The 27,235-nt window shown below is 41.5% G+C and overlaps 2 protein-coding genes across 4 annotated transcripts in view; one reads left to right on the forward strand and one right to left on the reverse strand.

Annotated features, from left to right (window-relative positions):
- LOC308626761 (uncharacterized protein) overlaps positions 1–27,235 on the forward strand; it is a 452,693-nt gene that overhangs the window by 118,979 nt on the left and 306,479 nt on the right. The gene's annotated exons all lie outside the window — the stretch shown is intronic.
- The window catches only part of TTC28 (tetratricopeptide repeat domain 28), a 598,353-nt gene that overhangs the window by 68,718 nt on the left and 502,400 nt on the right, over positions 1–27,235 (reverse strand). The gene's annotated exons all lie outside the window — the stretch shown is intronic.

Here is a 27,235-nt window from a genome sequence, read left to right on the forward strand (position 1 = left end):
GGCCCTCCCAGAGAGAAAGTAAGGAGGCTGGTTTCCTCAGCTGTCTTCCAGGATCCAGAACTGTGGCAAAGGCAGGAATGGAGAAAGAATGATGAGATGGACCAAAGGGAAGGCTCTGGTGATCCCAGGATGGGCCCACATGCAGCACAGCACTTGCTGAAACGAGGCCTCCTAATGAGTAGCTTGGATTGATTTGAAGACAAGGAGACATCAGGCTGAGGCTGTGCTAAAGGTCCCTCCTGGGTTTTGGGCCATTTCAGCTGGCTTCCATCTACGCCAAACACAATGCAAAACCAATACTTCCAGGCTGAAATATAGGGTTCCAAATGGGTTATTTGGATTTCATTTAAAAATCAGGGTTTGAGCCTGTCTTTGGTCCAAATAAAAGGAGGAGGAGGTCAGAACCAAATCAAGGATGCGATAAGGCTGTTACAAAGGACAGAGCAGAGAGGGGAATGGCTTCCAACCAGTCCACTAGCCATCTTGACCCCTTTAAGTCATGTGATAATCCTGATGAGCAGCTGGCACCCCACTGTGGGCTCCCCTCCAGCACATATCTGCTGCCATCACCAATCCCCAGCTCATGTCACTCTACATCCTTGGAATGTTCCTCCCTCTCTTTAGACAACTTACATCTCTCCCCACTGATAAACTCTACTTAATATTTACCTCCTCCATGAAGGCACTCCCACTGACGAATCCCAATTGGCTTTAGATCCTCTCATCTAAATTTAGTTTTCAAGGGTTTGATTACATAAAATCTAAGATCACTTCCAGCTCTAAAATGTTATCCATAGTTTAACAGAATAGCTGAAAAAACAGCCATAGTGCTCTTTTACCATAGTAAAGAGAGGGTCCCTGTCTTTGAGTCCAGTGGGGTTTCTGGAGTGCTATCCTGCAGCAGATCTGGACTGGGCTCATACAATTGCATCAGTATGTTTGGAGAAGTTCAGCAAGTCTGACGGTTGGTAAAAGCAATGATAAATCAATGTGCTTACCAGACAACGCTGAGTTAAAAGAGCAGTGGAAAAAAGGTAATGTCTATTCTTTCATACATTCAACAAACATTTGCTGAGCCCCTTCCATGTGGAGACAAAATAGGGGGTAATACAGACACTGTCCCTGCCTTTCTAGTCAGGGAGAGACACACAAGTGACTAAACAACAACAGTCCTGGGTAACAACTGCGCAGAGGGACACTCAAAACTACACTCTGAGTCCTCAAGAAGCTATGGAATGATTAGTGAAGAGATAAGATAGATATACAGAGAGCAACTCTACACGTGTGAGACAAAACGGCATTGAAAGGAATGGTCTGCAAGTACCAGTGGTCTTTGGAAAATAGGAAAAAGAGGCATGGTGCTGTAGACTTAGAGAAGGTAAGCCCCTTGAAGGACACCGAGGATTTAGATGAGAGGAAAGAAAAACAAAGGGTGATAGACCTTTGCTGCGTGTCTACCATAGATTAGGGGTTGTGCTAGGAACTTCCTGGACATTCTCATTTTAAGGCTCACAAAAACTCTGTGAAGTAGAGATCATAATCCCCATTTTATAGATGTGAAAAGTGAGTCTAAAGAATGTTAAACAACTTGTCTAAAAAGGCATAGTTAGTAAGCAGTGAGGCCAAGATTTGACTAAGTTTAATGCTTTTCCATCTACCCATCCACCCTCTCTCCCTCTTTCCCCATCATCACCATTTAGCCGTACAAATCCTACCTATCCAACACCCAGCTGTCACTTATCCTGTCATCCCTAGACCCCACTCACATTCCTTTCCCACTGGCAACTGTTCTAATGTGTTTGTTGTATATCATTTTGCCTGAATTTCTTCCCCCAAATCTGGATGTAGGTATTTTAATCATGTTAATAATATTGTATTATATACTTCCTCCTCTTTCTCATTTTTCCACTCTATTTTTAAGATCCATATGTCCATGTTGCACTTCTACATTTTCCCAAAATTTCATTATGGAAGAATTAAACATATAGAAAAGTTGAAAGAATTTTATAGTGAATACCCAAATACTTACTGCCTAGATGATTCTATCATTAACGTTTTAGTAAAATTTCTTGATCACATATCTGTTCAACAATTTTTCTCTCTTTCCATTCATCAATTCATTTTGTATTTTGGATGCAATTCAAACTAAATTTACAGACTTCAATTAAAGTTCCCCTCAATACTTCAGAAGGCATATTATTAGCTAGAGTACAATTATTTGTTTACAGTTTTTAATGTGAAATTTATATATAGTAAAGGAATAAAAACAATTACATGAAATGAACTACACAGATCTTCATTATGGATTCAGTGAGTTCTGACAAAGGCAAGCACTTGTGTTCAAAAACCCGATCAAGATACAGAACACTACTTTCACCCTAGAAAGTTCCTTCATGATTCTTCCTAGTCAATCTTTGCCCTCCCCACCCCAGAGGCAGTTGCTGTTCTGATTTCTTTCCACCATAGGTTAATTAAACCTGTTCTACAACTTCATATAAATAGAATATACATACTCATATATATATATATATATATATATATATATATATATACTCTTCTGTATAAGGCTCCTTTCACTTAGAGTATTTCTGAGATTCATCTATGCTGTTATTTGTACTTGCAGTTTGTTCCTTTTTATTGCTGGGTACCATTCCATTGTATGACTACAGCACAGTTTGCTTAATCGTTCTATTGACAGACACCGAAACTGTTTCCAGTTTGGAGATATTATAAACAAAGCTGCTGATAATATTCACGTAGAGTTCTCTTTGTGAACATATATTTTCATTTCTCTTGGGTAAATATCTAGGAGTGAAATTGCTGGCTCATAGGGTAGGTATATGTTTAGTTTCGTAAAAACTGTTAGAACTTTTTCCAGAGTGATTATATAGTTACAGTAGCTCCAATAATACATGAGTGTTCCTGTTGCTCTATATCCTCACCAACATTCGTGTTGTCAGTCTTTTAAATTTTATCCATTTTGGTGGGAAGGTAATGGTATCTTCTTATGATTTAAACCACATTTCCTCAAAAACTAATGATGTTAAAAAATTTTTTTTGATGTGCACATTGCCATTCATATAACTTTTTGTGTGTAAAATTGTGGGTTTTTTCTTAGGTATTTAATAGAATTAATCAGTGAAACCATCCAAGCTTTAAGTGAGTTTGTTGTTGCCATTAAACGGTTTTTTACTGAATTAAATTTCACTAATAGATGTAGGTCTATTCATATTTTATTTCACCTACTGTTGGTTTTCATAAAATGCATTTTTCAATGAATTCTTCCATTTCATCTTAGTTGCAGAATTAATTGGTATGAAGTTGTTCCTAATCTTCTCTTATCCTTTTAGTGTCCATAAGATCTGCAGAAACAATGCTTCTTTCAGCTCTTACATCCACAATCCATGTTCTCTCCTTAGCCAGTCTCACCAGAGGTTTCTGCACTGTTTGCTCTTCTCAAAGAAGCAAGTTTTAGTTTTGTGAACCTTTCTATATCATTTTAATGCTTTCTCCTTCACTGATTCTGCTTTTATCCTTGTTATTTCCTTCTTTCTACTGTGCTCTTCTTTTTCTAGCTTCTTTAGGTGTAAACATAGGTCACTGATTTTACATTTCTCTTTTTCTAATATAAACATTTAAAGCTATAAATTTCCCTCCATGTATGTTTAGCTACATATTGTAAATTTTGATATATTTATTTTCATTATTATTTATTAGAAATATTTTTAAATTTCCTTTTTGTTTTCTTCTCTGACCTATAAATTATTCAGAAGTGTGTTTAATTTCCAAATATCTGAGGTCAGAACACATACTCTATATAATATTTCAATCATCTTTTAATTTGCCGAGATTTGTTTTATGGTCTACCTCGTTGAATGTGCCATAGGCACTTGAAAAGAATATGTACAGGCAGACCTTGGAGATATTGCCGGTTCAGTTCCAGACCACCGCAATAAAGCAAATATCTCAATAAAGTGACTCACATAAATGTTTTGGTTTCCCAGTGCATATAAAAGTTATGTTTACACTACACTGTAGTCTATTAAGTGTGCAATAGCATTATATCTAAACAATGTACATACCTTAGTTAAAAAATACTTTATTGCTAAAAAATACCAACCATTGTCTGAGCCTTCAGTGAGTGGTAATCTTTTTGCTGGTGGAGGGTCTTGCCTCGACATTGATGGCTGCTGACTGATCAGGGTGGTGGTTATTGAAAGTTGGGATGGCCGTGGCAACTACTTAAAATAAGTCAATGCTTCAAAGCAATTATAATAGTGACATCAAAGATCACTGATCACAGATTACCACAACAAACAGTAATGAAAAAGCGTGAAATATTGCTGAGAATTACCAAAATGTGACATAGAGACACAAAGTAAGCAAATGCTGTTGGAAAAATGACACCAATAGACGTGCTCAACGCAGGGTTGCCACAAACCTTCAGTTTGTAAAAAATACAATATCTGTGAAGCGCAATAAAGCAAAATGCAATAAAATAAGGCATGCCTATATTCTTCAGTTTGGGGATGTAGTGTTCTACAAATATAATTAAGTCAAGATGATTGGTGTTTTTGTATCACCTATGGTTTTTTTGGTTTTTGTTTTTTTCTAATTGTTCTAGCAATAAAAAGGGGTGTTAAAATTGCCAAATACAATTGCAGAAATGTCCGTTTCTCCCTTTAATTCTGTTAAATTTTGCTTCATGTAATTTGAAACTTCGTCATTATGATTATGATTACATTTATGATTTTTATGTATTTTGGGTCAATTGATCCTTTTATCATTAAGAAATATCCCTCTTTATCTTTGTTAATACTCTGTCCTGAAGTCTATTTTACCTGATTGAAGGCAGTTCATCCTTCTTTATGCTTACTTTTTGCATGGTATATCTTTTTCCATGCATTTAATTTCAATCTATTTATAAATAGCAGATATTTCGGTTCTGCTTTTTTAAAAATCCGTTTGACAGTGTCTGTCCTTTAATTGGCACATTTAATTCCTTAATATTTAATGAAAGTGCTAATATGTTGGATTTAAACCTAGCATTTTATTATTTTTTGTTTGTCCCCTGTGGGTTTTTTTCTGCCTTTCCTCCTTTCCTACCTCCTTTAGGATTACCTGAATGTTTTCTAGAATTCCATTTTAATCTATATTGGCTTTTTACTCTGACATCATTTGTCATGTACAGTGGTTGTGTGGGGATTAGAACATGTGTCCTTAACTTTTCAAAGTATCACACAACTGGTCCATTGAACACCACCTCCAACTTTCACTGTATAATTGTGATATGTATAGCAGCTATATTCATTATGAACACCATAGGACAATATGATTTTTTTGTTTATTTTATATAGTCTTATGCACTTTTTTAAAAATAAGGGAAAACTAGGTCTTGTTTTTACCCATTTATTTTCCATTTCTGACCTTCTTCTTTCTTCCTGAAGATTCAAGTTTCCACCCAACATTAACCTTTCAACTGGAAGAGCTTCTTTTAGTACTTCCTATAGTACAGGTCTTCTGATTATCAATATTCAACTTTTAAAAAAAATCTGAAAACATATTTATTTTGCCTTAATTCTTGAAATATTTCTTTTGCTGTTCCTAACATTCTGGATCAATGATTTCTTCCTTCAGCATTTAAAGATGTCATTCCAATGTCTTCTGCCCTCCATCCTTTTGGATGAGAAATCCACATCACTCAAATCACTGTTCCCTTCCATGCAATGTGTTGACTTGCTGTAGCTACTTTCAGAATTTTCTCTATCTTATTTACAAAAGTAAATATCTTATTTATTTTGCTGGGGGTTCTCTGAGATTCTTGAATTTTTAAATGTATGTCTTTCACCAAATTTGGGAATGTTTTTCTTCAAATATTTTTTCTACCTCATTCTCTCTCTCTCCTTTTTTTCTTGGACCCTAATTACAGGCATGTTAGATCTTTTGGTATTATTCCACAGATCTGTGAGGCTCTATTCTTTTTTTTCTCCAATCTTTTTTTATCTCTCTTTTCTTAGGATTAGATATTTTCTATTGATCTATCTCCAAGTTCGATCTTTCCTTTGTCAACTCCAATCTGTTGTTAAGCCCATCCAGTGAGTTTTAAAGTTTAGATATTATATTTTTCAGTTTTAGAATTTCCATTGTATTCTTTTAAAAAGTTTCTCACTCTCTGCTAAATTATATTTCTATATTTTGTTTTATATATTTTGCTTTATATGTATATTTGAAATATACTTGATAAATTTTTATATATTTTATATACTTAAATATAATATTATTCTTATATTTTCATTCACTGTGAGCATAGTTTATTTAACATTATAAATGCTTTGAAATCTTTGCTAATTCCAACATCTGAGTCAGCTCAGGGTTGACATCAGTTGAGTATCTTTTCTCTTAAAACTGAGTTATATTTTCCTGGTTCTTTGTATGTCAAAATTGTTTTCAGTGTATCCAGGGTGTTGTGAAAGCTATGTTGTGAATTCTGTTACATTCCTCTAAAGAGTGTTGATTTTATTTTTTTAAAAGCAGGCAGTTCACTTGATTGGATTCAAATGAAAAATTCTGTCTCTTGAGTGGCAGTTCAAATCTCAGTTCAGTTCTTCTATCTTTAGACAGAATCTGTCCTGTGCATTTGCAGTTCAGGGGTCAGCCAGAGATGGGGCAGAGCTTCACAGGCTGTAGTTGCCCTGGGTACTGTCATCTGGTTCTTCAGACCAGAAGGGTGTCATGTTTTACTGGAGTTCTAAATGCCAAATGTGGCTGCTGACTGTGGTCTGACCTTATGCTAAAAGCCATACACATGGGCCTCTGTGCCATCCCTTTCTTCCAAGTTATGACTCCTCTCCAGAATCTGTTTGCCTCTGTTCACTCTCAGTACCTTCAGGTACTTGGTATTTTTCTTCCCCACAGTTTTAGTTGCTTTTTGTGGGAGGAGCTTATTTTACCATACTGGAAGTGGAACCACTGCAACTGCAGTATCCACTGCTGCACTCAATGCCACGGTGCACTCCCACTGCACTTTCCCAACCCTCTACAGTGATGGACGCTCAGGCTGACTCCAACTCCCCATCAACACAAACGACACAGTCCAGGGCCCTTTCTCCCATATGTCTCTGTGGTGGGAAGGTGGCTGGATGGAGATACCTTCACATCCTGGATGTGAATCTGGTACGTGAGGAGGAGGAGACAAGACTAGCACAGCTGAGAGGAGGCTGAGTAAGAGCTGGAGTGGGGACCCATGCAGGAATGGGTCTCTGCAGCCTCCATCAGGGGAGCAGCAGGATAGCCATGGTTCAGGAGGAATCTTGTGCCCACAGAGAGTTTGTTGTCCTGGATTGCACAGAGACTGGGTGCAATTTTTTGGTGTCCTTTTTTCCGCACACATTTGACAGGATATGAACCAGGAGAAGCATGCTTGGCAGGGTTGGACATGGAGGTGAAAGGACAGACATGGGCTTATTACTTTTCCTGTGGACAAGGGAGGGGTATAGTAGCGACGGCCGCTTTAAATTTAGTTTGCAAGGCTGCTTCTCAGAAGACTGGAGATGAAGGAGTGGAAGGAATGTACTAGAACTCCATGTCTGCGGGTTTGGTGTCTTGGGAGGCTCATGGTATCACTGACACACAAATCAGAGGGAAAGGGATGACTTCAGTCTTGGATGGAGTCTCTAAATAACCTCCCGGGCCCCTCTAACTTCAAACCTCTCTGATTCCATGTTTCCGAGTGTGGTTTTATGATCATGTTATGTTCTGAAGCTCATTTGTGTTACTTCTATGCCTTCAACTTGATGGTAACATCCTGAAAGCAGGAAGCAAGCTTTTACTTCTTTAATATTCTATGGTATTTTAAACTAGAGCTTGACACTTGAATTTTTATCATCTTTTAATAACTGCTAATAATCAAGACCCATGTTCATTTGCTGGATCTTCAAATAAATAAAATATCTGGGGCTTCCCTGGCAGTGCAGTGGTTAAGAATCTGCCTGCCAATTCAGGGGACACGGGTTCGAGCTCTGGTGCAGGAAGATCCCACGTGTCCCAGAGCAACTAAGCTCGTGTGCCACAACTACTGAGCCTGTGCTCTAGAGCCCGTGAGCCACAACTACTGAAGCCCATGCACCACAACTACTGAAGCCCGCATGCCTAGAGCCCGCGCACCGCAACAAAGAGTAGCCCCCACTCGCCGCAACTAGAGAAAGCCCACACGCAGCAATGAAGACCCAATGCAGCCAAAAATAAAATAAATAATAAATAAATAAATATATGTATTATGGAGATAATAATCATTTCTGCTCTGGCCACCCAATCTGGGGACACAGCACTTCATGGCAGAAATAGACACAAACTGGATTTGAATTCCATTTCTACCACTTTCAAGTTGTATAACCACTGGCAGTTTACTTCATCTCTCTGTGTCTCAGTTTCCTCAACTGTAAAATGGGTGAATATCAGGAATTAAATATATGGCAATACATGGCATACATAAGGCACCCAGCATAACGCTAAAAGAGAGGAGGGCTCAGAGACTAGTTACAATGAAATAGTTTTCTTAGTATAGGTCTTTAATAACCCTTCACAATATTGCTTGTTCCAATATTTTATTGAAAGCAAGAGACAAAGTATTTCTAAAATCACAACAGATTCCATTACAACTCAAAATATACAGTAATGGAGAATCCATGCCCCTAAAATCAGGCTTGCAACACTGGGCAGAAGTATGAACACAAGGGGAATCATCTCTAATCTAATTCTGCCACCGATCAGCTATAAGACACAATGAAAGGCACTTACTTTCTCTTCACCTAAGTTTTGTGAACTGTAAAATGGGAATAATAATACCTGCTCTTATCTATTTTCTAGATTGTAATAAGGGTAAAATGAGACATGGAATAAAAATATTTCACTGCTATAAAATGTCATGTAAAATTAATATTTTATTGTTAAACAGGCCTAATTACACCCCTCCTCCAAATAACTTCATATACTTTCAATATCAGCTCTATGTTCAGAATGAAGGTTGCAAAGTAGTTTTACCACACCTATGGTCAAACACTATCACTGCCCTCAAGAAGCAAGAGACAGGGACTTCCCCGGTGGTCCAGTGGTTAAGACTCAATGCTCCCAATGCAGGGGGCTCGGGTTCGATCCCTGGTCAGGGAACTAGATCCCACATGCATGCCACAACTAAGAGTCTGCATGCCGCAACTAAGACCTGGCGCAGCCAAATAAATAAATAAATATTTAAAATAAATAAATAAATAAAACAAATTCATGCTTGAAGGAAAAAAAAAAGAAACAGCAAGAGACAGACGTATCAAAAGTAAATGGGTGAGGGCTTCCCTGGTGGCGCAGTGGTTGAGAGTCCGCCTGCCAATGCAGGGGACACGGGTTCGTGCCCCAGTCCGGGAGGATCCCACATGCCGCGGAGCGGCTAGGCCCGTGAGCCATGGCCGCTGAGCCTGCGCGTCCGGAGCCTGTGCTCCGCAACGGGAGAGGCCACAACAGTGAGAGGCCCACGTACCGCAAAAAAAAAAAAAAAAAACCAAAAAAAAAAAAAAAAAAAAAAAGTAAATGGGTGAGATTTTCTCTGGGAAGTTACCTGGGAAACTGGAACACTGGCAACTCTGAGGAGGAGACTTAGGTCGTGAGAAAAAGAGATGGGAGGGAGACTGTTCACCATTTTCTCTTTTGAACCCTAGGATTTTGTACCAAGTACTAGTTATTCAAAAAGTAAAATAAAAATGTAAATGGTGAATAGGAGATGCATTGAAGAGAGCTATCAATGCATCAGTGCATCATTTTGATACATTACACACAAGAATGTGTGGCCTTCCCTATCGCATCCAGAAACCAACAACGCCTCTGGTATTCCAACCAGGCCACCCCCCTTGCACGGCGTCTTGGCAGCAGCTGCTAAACCTCACGAGGCCAGCCAGGACGGACTCTGACCACACTGGGTATTTCCTTTCAGTGATTATGGACACACGTTCTCTTCCCAAAGTGGCATATGCAAGGGTAATTATACTTCCCACCAAGATGAGATTCTTCCAAAGAAGGAAGTGAAAACCCGTGGATGCCGAAGAAAGTACTGGTTCCTCTGTCGCAGTACACAGTCTACATACTTAGCCCTCCACTGACTTAGCATATGCTCCGAGGTCACTGAGAATCTGTGACCGAGGCGAGCTGACATTCTTTCCAGACTGCTCTGCCATATAACATTATTATTCTTCATAAAATTATCGGGCCAACAAGGGTCAGGCATGCTAACTGTGATCATTTTTCATTTAAGAAACACCCTATAAGGCCAAAATAATTTAAGAAAACATGTTTTCTATGGTTAAACTGAGGACAAATGAGCTGCTTTGACAGCTGTGCTGCTGCAGTGTTTAAAGACAGCTCAAGCCTCACAGCCTCGTCTGCCCTTCAGAAAAAGGAGACCATTTCTTCCTACTGTCTTCTTTTTTTATTTATTTTTACTGACACCATGACGAAAGTATTCAATTTTAATTCTAATAGAGAATAGGGTAAAAAGAGCATTTGATACCATTTCATATTGCAGGCTGTCACGGAGTCAGGCCCTGGCCTTGGGTTTAAAGAGAAGGGATTTTGGTTTGGACTATGCACAGCTAAAACCTTGCTTGTCCCCTGAACATTTACCCAAGATAGGCTATTTTCTGCCAACGCAATCAAAGACATTACCAGGAAATGTACATATTTTATACTTGACTTACTCTTACGGCATTTGCTGGACCAAATCAGAATATTAATTTTTCTGGTTTTCTCTAGAACTAGAAAGTGGGGCTTCTCCCTTATATGTACAATATTTCTAGGTTGAAGGCAGATGCTCAACATGACTTTTAACTGTCCAGGAGGTTTTCAAATGGTTCTCTTTTCCCCTAAAATAACAGACCATGTATAATATTTAACCCAAGAGCCTCAGAGAGAACAGGGCAAAATGATCTTGAGTTCTCCTTGGACAATTTGGACCATATGCCTTTCTCAAATGCAAACCTCCTGCCCTGGCTTTGGAGTGACACCACCCTCCATGGCCACACAGCATCTGGCCCCTTCACACCTCTCCAGCCTGTTTCTAGGGGTGTTTGGGTCAAAGTTCTCCCTGTACTTGATACTCCAACTGTGCTGCCCTCCTTGCTTCTCCCTGCATGTGGCAGCTGTCCCACATCCCAAGCCTCAGCTTGTGCTGCACACTCCACCTGGGTTTCACACTGCCTTGCCGGCCTGGCAAAAACTCACCGCATCTCCAATGCAGCTCAAGCAGCACCTCCTCCAGGAAGCCTCTCCTGACTAAGCCCTCCTGGAGGCACAAGTGGCTCCTGTGACCTCTGTGTGCCTCTCCCGCTTCTCTCATAAGTCACAGTGGCAACTACATGAAGGCTTCTTATGTGCCCAGCTCTCTCCTGCTGTTTTTCAGGCATTATCATTTTATTGTTACAAAAACTCCATGAGATTAAATTGCTTGCCAAAGATCATGCAGCTATAAGTGGCAGAATCCAAACAGGGCATATTTGTTTATCGTCTCTCTCCTTTTAGATTGAGAGCTCCTTACTGCAGGAAATCTATTGGTTTCATCTCTGCAACCCCAATACACAGCAGACAACCAGACACATAGTATACATTTGACAAATGTTTGCTGAATGAATGAATGTCTCAATAATTGGATTTCTCACAAATTAGAGTGATTGCATTATCTCTTGTAATATGAAATACTGAAAATCCCAACTTCAAGAAAATAAAAGACTTGAAAATTTGGGGGCAGGTAAACTTGGTGTCCACCAGAACATGAATGACCTTTGTGAAACTTTCATCTGTGCTTTCGAGTGTCTCTATTCATGACACCCACAAACCTACTGGCCTGTGAACTCCTAAGGACAGGAAATGTGTCTTTTCTCTGAATTCTTGGGGCCCAGTATAGTAACTGGCATTATGGGGATACTAAGCAAATAGCTGTTGAACAAATAAATGGATAAAAAATTTCAAACTCTATTTGAAAGGCTAAATTACTCAGAAAAAATGCTTCTAAAACTGTCCACGCTATATTAATTGCAAACCCTTCAGAGCTGTTCTTTTAACTAGAGTTGCATCACACTAAGTGACATCTCCTTCCTTCCTTCCTTCCTTCCTTCCTTCCTTCCTTCCTTCCTTCCTTCCTTCCTTCCTTCCTTCCTCCCGGCCATGCCACGCGGATTGCAGGATCTTAGTTCCCTGACCAGGGATCAAACCCATGTCCCCGGCAGTGGAAGCACAGAGTCCTAACCACTGGACCGCCGGGGAATTCCCTGCTGCCTGTTTCTTATCCCACTTTGTTTTCTGTTTGTTTGGTTTTTGTTGTTGTTGTTTTGGCCATACCTCATGGCATGTGAGATCTTAGTTCCCCAACCAGGGATCGAACCCACGCCCCCTGCATTGGAAGCACAGAGTCTTAACCACTGGACTGCCAGGGAAGTCCCTCTTATCCCACTTTGATTTAAGTGGCTTCAGATTTATCCTGGAACCCACATGCCCTAGCCATGTAGAAGTTAAGTAGATCAGTTTATTCATATAATATTGACTTAAATTTAGCTCATCTGAAAGCTTAGTGTTACACAGAAAATAATTCAGAACTTCATTATTACAGTTCAAATTCCATCTCTATAAATACTGTTACAAATCCCAGGCAATGCCCATCTGTCTCAAACATAGGAAAACTTCTATTATAATCAGAGACTTTGCATGAGCCTTGGCAAATCTAACAAAAGCTTATCCACGGTAAATATTTGCCTCTTGAGAGAGAAAAATGGCTCTGTTGGAAAGAGCAATAGACTGGAACCTGGAGGCCTGGGTTCAAGTTCCGACTTTATCCTTTAGCTTTGTGACCTTGGATAAGTCAGTCTTTGAGGCTCAACTTCCTTGTCCCAAAAAGAGGTATCCTAATAGCTGTGCTTCCTATCTCCAAGGGCTACTGTAAAGATTAACTGAAGAATATATGTGAAGATGCCTGGTAGATGTTATATAAAGTCCACCTATAGAACAGGTGGTATTATTATTGTGAGAGCTGATACCTCATTCCATTCTGGGCTTGTACACACTTACTTTTCTCCTCTCCTCTAGTCCCTGTGGACAAAGGGTTTAAACCTCTGAAGTCTCTATTTCCTTATAACTGTTTCTTTCTTTCAAATGAAGTCAAATATACAACAGATGCAAGTCTGTTTCAAGGTTGAGCTAAAATCACCAAAGCAATTATTTAGGGAGAGTTCAGGGAATTCAGGGAATTGTATGTAAGATTAAACAATCACTTTAATGTTTGAATGGAAATTAGGTAAATTCTCAAGGACTGCTGAATTACTTCTTTCATGATATAGCTTGATAAATTGTACTCTTTTCATTTTAAGAAATACCTTGTGTAATGAAGGATTTATTTTTTGAAAATATTCTTTAAGCCAAAGGACTTTTATTTCTCAGTGAGAAACCATTCTCCTTGCTTTCAAATTCACCTTAGTAAGATTATTTAAATGCTGTGTTGGATTGCACTGTGACAAAATATTTCTCTACTTTTTCATCTTGTATATTTTTCTACATTTCTCTCTGCTCCATTTTACTGCTGAGACCAATGAGACTGGAGAATACCCAGTACTTGGAGACTTAATGGAAGTTTTCAAAAGGGGAGGAGACAAGTGTACCAAAATCTCCAAAGGGACAGCAAAAGTCTGGAAAGGCAGTGAATGGGTCATTTTCTGTCAGTCTTTTTCTCATCCTCAAACAAAATCAATTGAAAACGCAATTCTAGAGCCCCAGGAGGTATAGCACTCTGATTTTGAGGAACCCTTTCTAAGGCCCACCTCTGAGTTCCAGTTCTACCATTTAACTAGCTGTGAACCCCTGACAATTCCTTGAATGGCTCTGAGTTTCTTTAGGCTTTCTGCTATGTAAAATGGGACCACAATCACCACCTCAGAGGATGTCGCAAACATCTAGCAAAGTATGTATGCCTGTGTCTGGCACATGGCTGCTATCAGCCACAGAGGCCATTTCTCTCTTCTTTCCCAAAAGAAGCAAGCTGAGTGGTTCTAATAGGGAGTCAGAGTTAAAACATGAGCATTAACTTGGCCTAACAGAGCACTCAGCAAGGCATTGTATGCATCCTGGCTTGTTAATATTATTTAGCAGTGTAAGATGAAATCAAAGTTGCATGCATATACTAAAAAATCCTACCTGCCATGGGAAACTGAAACAATTCGTATTTTACAGAACCTGGATTCTCTTGCCTATTTGACTAATTTTCAAGATAAGTTAGACAAATAGCTTTTTTCTCCTTGTAAATGTCTTCCAACTATAATTCTCTATCCTTCTAAACTTAGCCATTTCCAACATTCAAAAACACTGTAATCCAAAGTCCTTACTCACTATAAACTCTGTTGAGTTTTTCTCTCCAGGACTTAAAAGTCAACATTGGACTAAAGTAGGAGGAAGCAGACAAGAAGAAAAAAAATAATAAAGCATTAGTTTATGCTTGATTGAAAGAAAGGTTGTATATATATACACACACACACACACACACAGAGTCCCCCCTGTCTTTTTTTTTTTTTTTTCTCATTTCACTCTAGTATTAAGTCCAGTTTGCTCAATCTGTGTCCTTCTTTGGAAATTTTTTTTTCTCGTGCGTAGCCAGATCAATTCCAGCATTGATGGGAAACTTTCCTAACTTCAGCATTAACATAACCATGAATTGACAGTGTTTATATGTGAGGAAAAAAAGGTAGGTCCATTTCATTTAGTCATTCAATGACTATTTCCTGACAGCTGACCACGTTCCAGGTACTGTACTGATGGTGGATCAGACAACCCAATCCCTCCACTCAATGGACTTCTAGTCTGGTGAGAGAGAGAGACATTACAAAATGAACTCCATACAACAAATAATACTGTGATTAGGGCAGCCTACAAGGCGCTGAGATAGAAGGAAACAGTAGAAACCCACAACACTACAACTACACAGACCTAACACATAGCTTTTTTGGAAACCCCAAAGAGCTCTCTTAGTTCTCTACAGGGATGTGGCACCCAAGTCTGGAGTGGCTAGCTAAAGGAAAGGAAATCAATGTTGTATCTCACTCGGTCTTTCCATTTAATTTTCTCAAGAAAGGCCGTCTCCAACCTTGAGGTGATAATCAATACATGACACATACAGTGTCAACCTCATCAGTCTAAATTAGTAAATGTATGTATTAACTTATAGTGAGATCTTAAAGTTATCCCATGGCTCTATCATTTCATGGATGGGATGTGTCAATCCAACTTCTAGTTTTAGGTGGAAGCATCAACTGTTGCTTGATCCACCTGTGAGGCTGGAGATGAGGACACAGAAAATGAACTGAAGCCCATATCACCGACAGGCTCGCAGGAGGCCCTGGAGCGGAGGCAGGGAGGGGACGAGGGCAGGACAGCTACGGGCCGACTCCAGAGATGGGAAGGGACCCAGTCCCTCCGAAAAGCAGGAAGCTTCTATGAGGGCTGCCAGAAAATGAAGTGTTATTTCCTGATGGTCTCTAATTAGCAGGGGGATGAGCAGCACACATGGGAATAAAGGAAAAGACTAGTTTACGATGATAACTTTGTCTCCATCAGACAGTATGTTTTTGGAAGTGACAGGTTCTTAAATCAATTCTGCCACTCCCTGTTTATTAACAGTGACTCCTCACTGCATTAGCATAAGTCTATCAAAAGCCAGCAAAGAACATCTCATTACTTTTGAAGCCTTAACTAGTTTAGTGTGTTACTGACACTCAGATGAGTTTCATGTGCTGGCCTAGGGGCCAAGTTTTGTAATGTGGATGTTAGTTCAAAGTCTGCACTAATTATCTGATCTGGGTAAGTCCACCTCTATGAGTGTTGAGGATAACACTGTGCTTTCACAGTACTTCACAGGGGTAGAAGTGGGAAGAAAAGGGCTAGAGCAACATGAGAAGTAACTATGAAACATGCTCTCACTTGTGTCATGCTTTGCTACATTGATGATGCCACGCTGACCTTACATTAAGGATGCTATACTGACCATGTGCTCAGGGGAAGCAGTCCTCCCAACCCCCAGCAGTTTGTTCTCTCCCTCCTTTACTCATCCACTCATCCAGGGAACATTCATTGAGGGCCTCTTAGGTACCAGGCACTATTAAGAGCTGGAGGGTAGAGATAAGACACGATCACTAGACACGATCACTATTCAGGGACATCACCACTGGGACTGAGCCAATTTGTCCTACTTAATTCTAGTTACCCAACGAGTATACATCACAGTTCTATGTACTATGTGTCCAGACTTTTCTAAATCCTGGTTGAGAGTACAGAAAAGTGGAAAGCCCCAGCAGGTATCCCCTACCTTGTCCTCTCCCCTTAATAGCTTCCCCCACTTTGGCTTCCACCCACCTGTGTAAGCAAATCCTGCCTTCAATGTGTGCTTAAGACTTCCAGGAAAAGCAATGCCCCGGGGGACAGAACTCCAGGGGATCCCACACTGGCAGAAGACAGTATTTGCAAATTCAGGGGAATGTGCATGGTGTGGAGGTGGTAGGGGACAAACCTGGCCCCTGTGGGAACAGAGGGTTGACTCCAGGAGCTGGAGTGGGACAAGCCATATAGAACAATGGGGCCTGATGACCAACTCATCTCAGGGACTCCTTGGCCACCAGCATTCTCTGTAGGCTATGATGTGTGCAGGAGCAGTCAGATGACAGTGGAGCTTCTGGAAAACTTCTCAGTCAGCAGAGGGCCAGGAGAACTGAAGGAAGAGGAGGCAGGAGGCAGGAGGCAGAGAGCCAGGCTGGTAACATGGACATGTTCTTATAAGAGCCTGGCCCAGAGCAGAAGAGAAGAAAGGGGGATTCTAGAAGCAAATGGGTAAGATCAGAGCTAGTGACAGATTACATAAATAGCAATGAAGGAGAGGGAAGTTTAAGGACACATGATTCAAAGGCCTCAAAACTAAGGAATTTGGGGGGAAAAGATGGAGACTTTAAAATAAATAGGAAAAACTGGAAATAAAGGTGAAGCAGATTGGGGTGCTACCTGAGAAAAGGTATGACTTTGGATGTGCTGAGCCTGAGGTGATTTCCAGGGGTCCTGCTTGTATTCCGGGGGAAGGTCAAGCCTAGAAATCAAGTGAGACACTGGGCCAGGCATGCACATCTGTGTCCGTGAGGAAGACTACATTTCCAAGGGAAAGCCCAATAACCAAGTGTGAGCGAGGGGAAAAGCCCACAGTTTCAGAGCAAGAGGAAGATGAGAAGCCATCAGAGGAGACGGAGGAGCACTTACACACCTGGGTGTGCACTGTGTTCAGAAGGGAGAGAGAGAAGCAGAAAGTGGTCCACATCAGAAGCTGAAGGGAATGGGAGCATGAAGCCTGAGCGAACATCATCCCCATCTCTCCCCAATCTCCAGGGGCGGTGGGAGTGGGAGGTTGGCCTACTGTTCAGCACGCAGTCACTTCGGGAGGGACTCCCATCCCATCGCTGTCCCGCTTTGTACGTGACTTGCTTTAGCCAATGGAACAGGAGTGAGCGGTGAGCAGGGCTTTAAATGTGCCTGATTGTTTTGCTTGGTCTCTTGTGATCCTGACTTCTGCTCTGAGTGTTGTCTGGTCACCACCAGTCACAGAAAGACGAGACACAGGGACCTAAGCCCACAGGCTGCCTAAAGCAGAACCACCCCAGTTGACCTGCAGACCCAGAGCAAGGAATACATGTTTGTGGTATAAGTCTCTGAAATTTTGAGGTGCTACATGGCATTACTAGAGGAAAACCTCACCAGCACCATGTGAGTTGTGGGTCTGACACAGTAAAATGTGCTCGTGTAAAATGTGCTTTAAGGACGGCACCTCTCCAGGGCCTCTTTACCACTGTGCTCAAATGATAAAAGTACAAAGGGATGAAAACAATACCTATTTTAGCCAGTTCAAAGAGGAACATGGTGGCTATACTGAGGCTATTTTCCCAAAGCAAGCTAAGTCAAGAGTTATATATTAAATGTCTTAAATATTGATTGCTAGATAAAGCTACACAGAATCAATCAGAAAGAAAAGGCCAGGGAATTTCACTGGGGCAAAGGGCAGGATATACAAAGTCAGAGATATTGAGATTTGATTAGTTCAAAGAATTTTTATAAAATTGGTTACGACAACAGCCAGCCAAGGCTGATGTGGACCTGAGGGGAAGCAGTGACTGGATTGGTCAGTGGATTCACCCCACCCCTTCTCCCCCAGCCCTTGTTCTAACAGAAATGTCATTCCAAGCTTTGGGACCATGAACAAAGGATCTGGGACAAGACATAAAAGAAGTGTCTGGTGTCCAATAGTGCCCCTGCCAGGGCTCCATGACACCCACCAGAGTGGCCCCTGCCCTGTGGCCCAGGTGCTGAAGTGTCAGCCCCTGGCCCAGGGAAGCCCAGGCCATTCACAGTTCCAGGCCCGGGGGCCCCACACTTGCTCAATGACAGGCACAAATGGTTTTCCCTGTATCACTACTGTCTGCTTTTTGTCTTCAGGCTGATTCTACCATTCATCGATTATCCCTCCCATGAATAATGGGAAAACTCATATCTAGCAATTTCAAGAACTCTGCTTTTAAAAAGTGCATGAGAAATACAAAAGGGGATTCAACTTAGGCTATTTCAGAGGTCATACAGAAAGACCAGCTACACTTATCCTTCTCGCTAAGCTGCCGAATTACACTAAGAAGCTTACCAGAGCCTTCTGTACTCATTTTGTTCTCAGCTCTTTGGAAGGAATCCAAATTCAGGAATCAGGGGCATAAGACCAGAGTCTACAGAGCGTTCCACTCATTTCTGCAGCTGTGTCTCTTCAAGTGCTCTAATCCCTAACCTGGCATCATCTTTTTTTTTCCCCTCAAACAGATACAGCTGAGCCTGAGTGAGTCACCTCAGAGATAAGGCCTGCCCTTTGGAACTGAGCCATGTCACAGAAGACAGGACATAAGAGATTCAGCCAGGCAAACCCACCCTATCAGAAAGGGAGCTGGACTTGGTATATTACAAGAAAGAGGTGGGCCTCTGGAGGCAGCAGCTGAGTGGCTGTGACGTAGAGACTACAGTTCCTGCAGCAAAGGATGGGGGCCCGCCCTCCTCTTGCAATGACCACTCATCACCTGAAAGCCTTGGCCCTTTCATTCCTCCGTGCCCTTGCTGGGTGAGGAACTGCCTCTGCCTGTGATGGTTTCTCTCACTCTTCAGGGCCCAGCTCAAATGTCACCTCCCAGGAAACCTCTTGAACTACTGCCTTGACCCCAAGTAGGCAGATCGAGGCATGGCCTTCTTTTTTAGACCTTTACCATAGCATTTCGCACATGGTGGATTGATAATTTACACATCTGTTGCATGTTCCACACTGTGAGCTACTGTAAGGCCAAGAATTCCTGCCATTATTCATGCATATATTTCCAGGCTCAGGACCAGCTCTGGCACAGACTGACTACATGCTCATAATATATTTTCAAAATGGCACTGCCCTAATTTAGAATGCAATCGGAAACTCTTTGTTTTAAAGGACAAAATAAATGCCCCAAAATAGTATATCCACTTTTATTTATTTATTTATTAAATTATTTATTTTTTTTTGTGGTATGCGGGCCTCTCACTGTTGTGGCCTCTCCCGCTGCGGAGCACAGGCTCTGGACGCGCAGGTTCAGCGGCCATGGCTCACAGGCCCAGCTGCTCCACGGCACGTGGGATCTGCCCGGACCGGGGCACGAACCCAAGTCCCCTGCATCGGCAGGCGGACTCTCAACCACTGCGCCACCAGGGAAGCCCAGTATATCCACTTTTATTCCACAGAATTCTGAAAAAAAAATTTGGGGTAAAAAAATTCGATTTGTAAAATAAAACCTTACTAGTTTGGGTTAATTGGGAAGTCAGCCTTGATTAGCAATTTGCCAGAATTAGAAAATATTGTAAATATAGTGGGTTTTTTTTTTTAATGAATTTATTTATTTTTGCTGCATTGGGTCTTCGTTGCTGCACATGAACTTTCTCTAGTTGGCGGCGAGCAGGGGCTACTCTTTGTTGCGGTGCACAGGCTTCTCATTGCGGTGGCTTCTCTTGTTGCGGAGCACAGGCTCTAGGGCGTGTGGGCTTCAGTAGTTCTGGTTCGCAGGCTCTGAAGCGCAGGCTCAGTAGTTGTGGCGCACAGACTTAGTTGCTCCACGGCATGTGGGATTTTCCCAGACCAGGGCTCAAACCCATGTCCCCTGCATTGGCAGGCAGATTATTAACCACTGCGCCACCAGGGAAGTCCCGTAAATATAGTTTTAAACTTGCAAAGGCCCACTGTAATTTAAAATAAGCCAACGATGTAGCAGTGACCAGTGCTTGGGTACTTGCTTAAAAGAACAGATACAAATAATTTAAATCAGTTTATCAAGTATCCATTTACATCGACTAAATATGTCCTAGTTGCAATCTTGCTTTTGCAATTCATTTGTTTAAAAAACCCCGTTTTGGGGCCTCCCTGGTGGCGCAGTGGTTGAGAGTCCGCCTGCCGATGCAGGGGATACGGGTTCGTGCCCCGGTCTGGGGGGATCCCATATGCCGCGGAGCGGCTGGGCCCGTGAGCCATGGCCGCTGGGCCTGCGCGTCCGGAGCCTGTGCTCCGCAACGGGAGAGGCCACAGCAGTGAGAGGCCCGTGTACCACAGAAAAAATAAATAAATAACAAAAAAAAACGTTGTTTTTTTTTTCCTCTTTTAGTGGAAATGGGGGGTGGAAAATCTCTTTGGAACTGAATTAATCATAATCTTTGGTTCATCATTGATCCATGAACAGCCTGTTTTCATGTATTTATTGAGTAATTTTTAATAATGTAATAAGTACTCACAAACCCACCAGCCAAAACAAAAAACAGAGAATAACTGACATCTAATCATTCGTTGCCTCCCCCAGAGCCCATCCTCCCCTTCCCAGACTGAGGCAAGTGCTATCCCAAATCCCATGGCCATCATTCCCTACCTGTCCTTTCCACACAAGTTTTATTGCATCTAGCTATATTCCTAAAAGTATATTTTTATTTTATTTGTTTTAACTCTATCAAAAGGATGTCAACCTATAGGGTAGTATTTTGGGACCTACTTTTTCACTTAACATTATACTTCTAAGATTTAGGCACATTTTGGGGTTCACTATGACTCATCTCTTTTGTCTGCTGCCTAATATTCCATTTGGGGACTAACTGTTCATCCATTCTCTCACTGATGGCATGTGGGGGTTTCCAGGACTTTGCTATTGTTTACAGTGAAGCTCTGAAAATTCTTGCTCATGTACAAGATCCTGTCTTGGATATTACACCTAAGGTGTGTACCTGGGTCAAAGGGTTTGCAAATATGCAGCTCAGAAGGTGATGCCAAACCATCTTCCAATGAATCATGCCAATTTACTTTCTTCCCAGCCACATATAATATACCCTGTGGACCCACATCTCCTCCAACACTTGGGATTGTCAGACTTGTTAACAGTTGCCCTGTGTTATCAGGCTAGAACCAACTGGAGTCATCAGCATTTATGAATTGGTGCAATCTAAATTAATACATGTTTTGAAATAAGAAAATACATTTGATTATAAAAATAACTTTCACTGTAGAAAATTCAGCAATATAGAAAAGCACCAAAAGATAAAAATCGTTAACAGCTATAGTTTATCAAGGTTTCATATTCATTTACAATAAAGGAATATTTACCCTATTATCAGGGCAGTCTACAATTGCAATTTATTTAGAACCCCCGAGGAAGCACACCTTTCAGACGAGACCTACCACTGAACACAGCCCTGCTAGTGTTCTAACCAGTCAGCTTAGCTTCCCCAAAGTGCCACTGCGCCATCCCAGGTGCCCAGGAAGCAGCAAGACTCTGGCTAAATATCAGAATTAAAAGCTGAAGATGTGCTCTGAAATTTATAACATCTCCCTTATGGGAGGTTCGTATTCTATATGGTGGTTTCAATCTATGCCTCTTTTGATCTGGGAAGAAGGGACTGGAAGTTCTTATTAAACACTTAATAAAAGCAGTTCTTTTATTTTAAATCCATTTTCAGAAACTCTTTTGTAGCACTGTACTTCCTTTTAGCAGCAAGATGCCATTAAGGACAGCAAAAATGGTCTGCAGAATAACAAGGACATCATGGCCAGACTGTGGGTAATTGAATGAAGGTGTTCCCCCAGGCACCGAGACTCAGTTTCTAGGGGCACACTGTGTACTTTACGTCCACAAGAAAAAGAGAATCAGTGAGCCAGCCCAGCATAAGCACAGAGTCTACTCACAGCACACCTTCTGGTGACTAAATTTCAAATTCACTGATGTCTCACTGTGGGCCAGGCACTGTGTTAGACAGTGAGAATTTAGAGAGAAGGACACTGCACCTGCCTTCCATGGCATCACCATCTGCTTGGGAAGACACACAAATCAGGTGATTATGAAACAAGGAAGAATGAAATAATTGCTATTGTTAGCAACCACAGAGAACAGCAAAGACTGATTTAGACTTACAGGGATTGGGTGGTCCTGATAGAAACAGTGTGAGATTTGAACAGGGATCTAAAGGGAGATTAGACTATCTACAGGAAAAGTAGAAGGACAGTTCTGGGAGAAGGGAGAAGTACTTCATTCACAGAATCAGTTGGCTGTTCACACAAACTTTTTAATAAACATCTACTATGTTGTAGGACTGCCTGAGGGCCTGGGTATGAAGAGGTGAATAAACCTGACAGTGAAGCTCCTGAAAGGCCTTTTTGAGGAGTTATCATTTAAGTAGGAACTTGAAGGATGAGAAGGAACCAGCCATACCAAGAGCAGTGGGCAGAACTTTACAGAGAGAAGGAAGGGCATGTGCAAAACTTTAAGATGGGAAAGCCCTCGATTTACCCTAGGCAGTGAATGGAGGCTGGGGTGGCCACAGGGAGATGCCAAACTGAAGAACTAGAGGTGTCATTCAAGGGACAGACAGAAGCCAGAAGCCAGAAGACACGGGTTTACAGGCCAGTGTGAGGAATGTGAGCTGGAGTCTGAAGACCATCAGAACCTTTGAAGGGATAAAGTGTGATGGGGAAGCTCTGGGATGGGTGGAAAAAAAGGGAAACATAGTCCCAATACATCTATGAAAGGTCACTCTGACCGAAGGGGACTGGAAGGCCGTGAGAGGGAGCAGAAAGGGCAGAGGGGAGGTAGCAGCAGTGGTCCAGGGAGAACTTTGACCCAGAAACCCCTAGAAACAGGCTGGAGAGGTTCGAAGGGGCCAGATGCTGTATGGCCATGGAGGGTGGTGTCACCCCACAGCCAAGGGCAGGAGGTTTGCATTTGAGAAAGACACATGGTCCAAACTGTCTAAGGAGAACTCAAGATCTGCTAATGTGGTGCATTAGAGTGACTGATTTGGGGGAGAAATAGTGGCCTTTAGATATATTAGACTAGAGATGCCTGGAAGATACTGAGACAGCTTTGGTTAGTGGGCAGCTGCAGCTACAGATCCAGAGGTTAGACATGCCTGAGCCAGAGTGGAGGGGGGAGTCACAGGGTACATGTAGAGAACAGAGAGGAAGGTGTGGTGGCTGGAGCATGGCGCTCACGAAGAGGCAAGCACAGAAAAGAAACACAGATTGCCCTCCTACAACTAGATCGTGGTGTCAGGCTCCAAACCTTGGATTTTATTCTCTGTAAATTGAAATTACAGAAAGGTTTCTTTTTTTCTCTTTGAATTGCAGAGTTGTTTATACATGGCTATTTATTTCTGACTTTAAAAATAATATATGTTCATTGTTAAAAAACTGAAAATAAGGAAAAGTACAAAGAATAAAATACCAAGCATCTATAATTCCATCATCCACCGGTAATTACCCCTAACACTATGGGCTATTTCCTTCCAAGGACTTTTTCTTACTTTTCATATCAGTATTTTGTATACATTACAAAATTTGAATTATACTATATACAATAATTCTAATCTTATTTTTTCACTTACTATTTTGTCACAAATATTTGACTATGTGCTTAAAAATTCTCTGTAAACATGATTTTAATTGCAACATAATATTATATTGATATAAAATAATTTGACATTAAATAATTATGGATATTTCAGTTGTTTTTTCTATAATATATAGAACTATTATAAATATTCTTATGTATACATCTTTACTCCATTTCTAAAACGAGAATTTTGGGGTCGAAAGGCCCATTTTTAAGATTTCTCATACTATTGGCAAATTATTTTTAGAAAGGCTCAACCAATTTATATCCCTAGAGTATGAGACTGTTCACTGCATCCACACTTTAAAAATATTTACTAATTTTATAGATGAAAAATAATTTAGCTGTCATTGAAATGTTTTCTTGAAACTGAGGCAGAAGCCAGTCTCACAAAAAACTCCACTTTAGTGAATTCAAACCATGCCACTAAAGTATTCAGTTTTAATATCAAAATCAAGAACTTGAGTTTAAGTTCACAAAAGATGAACCAATTTCTAATAAGACTAGTCCAAAGCAACAGGAAAGACCTCACTTCTGCCTTTCAAACTGGGGATCGAAGATACCAAGGGCAGCCCCCCAAATTCATCCTGAGCGTCAAGCCACCCAACATCCTAGAGACCCCTGAGGACTCATCCCTACTTGTGAGCTTTCTGTACAAGGTAGAGGGGAAAAGATTAAGGTGGGGAACAGAAGCAAGTTACAGTGCTTCCTCTCTCCCTGCCATTGAAGAAGAGCTGAACTATAACCCCAAAGTCATTTTTTTAATTCAGGAGGCACCAGGAAGCAAACTTAGTCAACCTCCAGTATCATATAAAAGAACTGCTGAGGCACAAGTGTTTGGAGTTAAACCATGGTGTCCAACAGGAGGGGTGCTGGGAAGAGTCAAAGGGTAACCCCCTTCCTTCTCATGATGAATTTTAACCTAGGTACATGAAAATTGGGATCAAGAGAAATCTGTATTTTCACACAGACTGAGCCCTCTCAGTGGTTTGTGTGGACTGCAATGCCCTGGCTGTGGCCACCACGCTGCAGTAAGGGAGAAGCGCACCTCTACATGGGCAGGGTTTCAGATGGCAGGTATTGCACACCCGGGTCCCTTCACAATTTCATCTCAGTTCAAGCTCTGGACTGTGGCCTTACAAGCTTGAAAACCTGCTGTTGTTAATGTGCTCAAAGAGACTTTGCCTCTTGGGAGCTCATTTTCATTAACCAAGGTCACAGAGTGGTACAAACCAGAATGCCAGTTTGTTAGGTACATTTTATATCTGCAAGTATATGTCATGAGAAGCCAAATGATAACCAGAAAGCAGAGGCCTGAACAAGGGAAGGGAGGGGGACAGCCTGAGAGGTCTCCTCCTGCAGACCTTGCACATCCTGCCTGGGGTGGCCGTCATTTAGTTTATTTCTCATCATCCTTCTGAGCTCAGCTCAAAAACCCCCTCCTCAAGGAAGCCTCCCCAACTCCCAGTATAGGTTTCCCCACCCCTGCTTATACATTTTCACTATGCCCCGCATTTTCATTTAAATACTTACAATGATTTTCATTACAAGACTGTATATGCTCTGTGTCTACTTTCTTTCAGTTCCCTTAGAGCAGGAGCTATTCCTGCCTCATTCATCACTCTTTCCCCCATCTCTAGTAGACACAGCACATAGCAGGCACTCAAATATTTGTAGAAGGGAGGGAAGGCAGGAAGGATGAGAGCATAATGACAGCAAAGTCCACCACAAGAACAGCCTTCCAATGGGACTTGGAGTCCCTTAGCCAAGATTCTCTCCCCCTTTTCACAGTGTCAGAAATGGGCACTGCTAAAGTCTGCCTTGCTTTCGCTCCCCCCTTTTTTTTTTGTTTCTACTGCTGGCCATCCCCTCCCCTCTAACACTCGCTTTGGATATGCAATACCTTTGATCAGGTTACAGATTAGTCAGACTAGCCTAAGCGCCTTTCTGTCTGCTGAAGCAGCTCTGTGTACCCCTGGCCTAACCTATTTTATGGTCATTTATAATTAAATCTCAGGGAGTAGCCTTACTTTCCAAGTTCGTGGGGTTCCCACACTGTGAAGCCCCTGTGAACACCACACCATTACCCAGTGTTAAGGACAGGGATGCTCCAAGACGCACGGCAGCCACGGGAGAAATAGGACAACAGTGTGGGCATGTGGCTGACGCCTGTTCATGCTTCATAAAAACAGAAGCTAGAGATGACATTCTTACATGCTTTGGCTATTGTCTCAAGTATGATATTAATTTTGATAATTAAAAGCAGAACAAGCACCGGCCCGGGAGTCTGGGTGAGATCTAGATTGTTTTGATCCCAGCTCTGACACTAACTCACTGTCGGCAAGTCCCATTTCGGTGCCGAATAAGGAGTTGGCCTAGATGACCACCAGAGCCCCTCCCTTCCGGCCTTGACATTCCATTATCGAATGGTTACTTTTCATCTAAGAGCTTGTCTCAGACTTCATAAACACCCAAAGATCAATCCAGCTGCTGGCAATGACTACCACACACTCGGGGGGTCTGAGTTAAGCATCTCTAAAGAAATCACAGCGATATCTTAGGATTTTCATGATTACAAAAGAAATCATTCAAGAGAAAAGCAGATGTCCTTGGAACCTGACACCAGTTCACACAGCAGATTTTCTGACACAGATCTTCTCAACATTTGTTAATCACAGGATGGGGGGCTGAGACGCCTGGGAAATCTGGCTATGACCCAGCTCTAAGGGACTCTCTTCTTTCCATTTTCCCAGAAGCAGGGTCCTTGTGTAAATTATTTTCTATATATAAAATAGCCAATCATGATAAGACATTTCCATGAGTATATAACTTTTACAATATTTGCAAAAAAGCACTTTTCCTCCCCATCCTCGATATTGGGAGTTCAACTTCTTTCACCTCAGCCCCTCAACGCACAGATCCTGTCACTGGTAATACATTCTCAAACAGGCATTCAGCTATAGTACAAACAAACTCATCATGAATCTGTTTATAACCAAAAAAGCATCTCAATTTTAATTAGCTAATATGTTAAATTCGAAGTCGTGTTTATGTTTAAACATTCTACAAACCCATCTTAGAAAATGGGCATGTCTGATAAGGCCCTTCCCTGTCTGAAAGGAAATTACCAAAAATAATAAAGATGTCCTGCTAAGGGGTTTGCACTCCAGAGACATGTATTTGTTTCTGCTGCAGCAACTGTGAATAGACTGAGCACA

This window comes from Mesoplodon bidens, assembly GCF_964165515.1.
Source record: "Mesoplodon bidens genome assembly, chromosome: 13".
NCBI lineage: Eukaryota > Metazoa > Chordata > Mammalia > Artiodactyla > Ziphiidae > Mesoplodon > Mesoplodon bidens.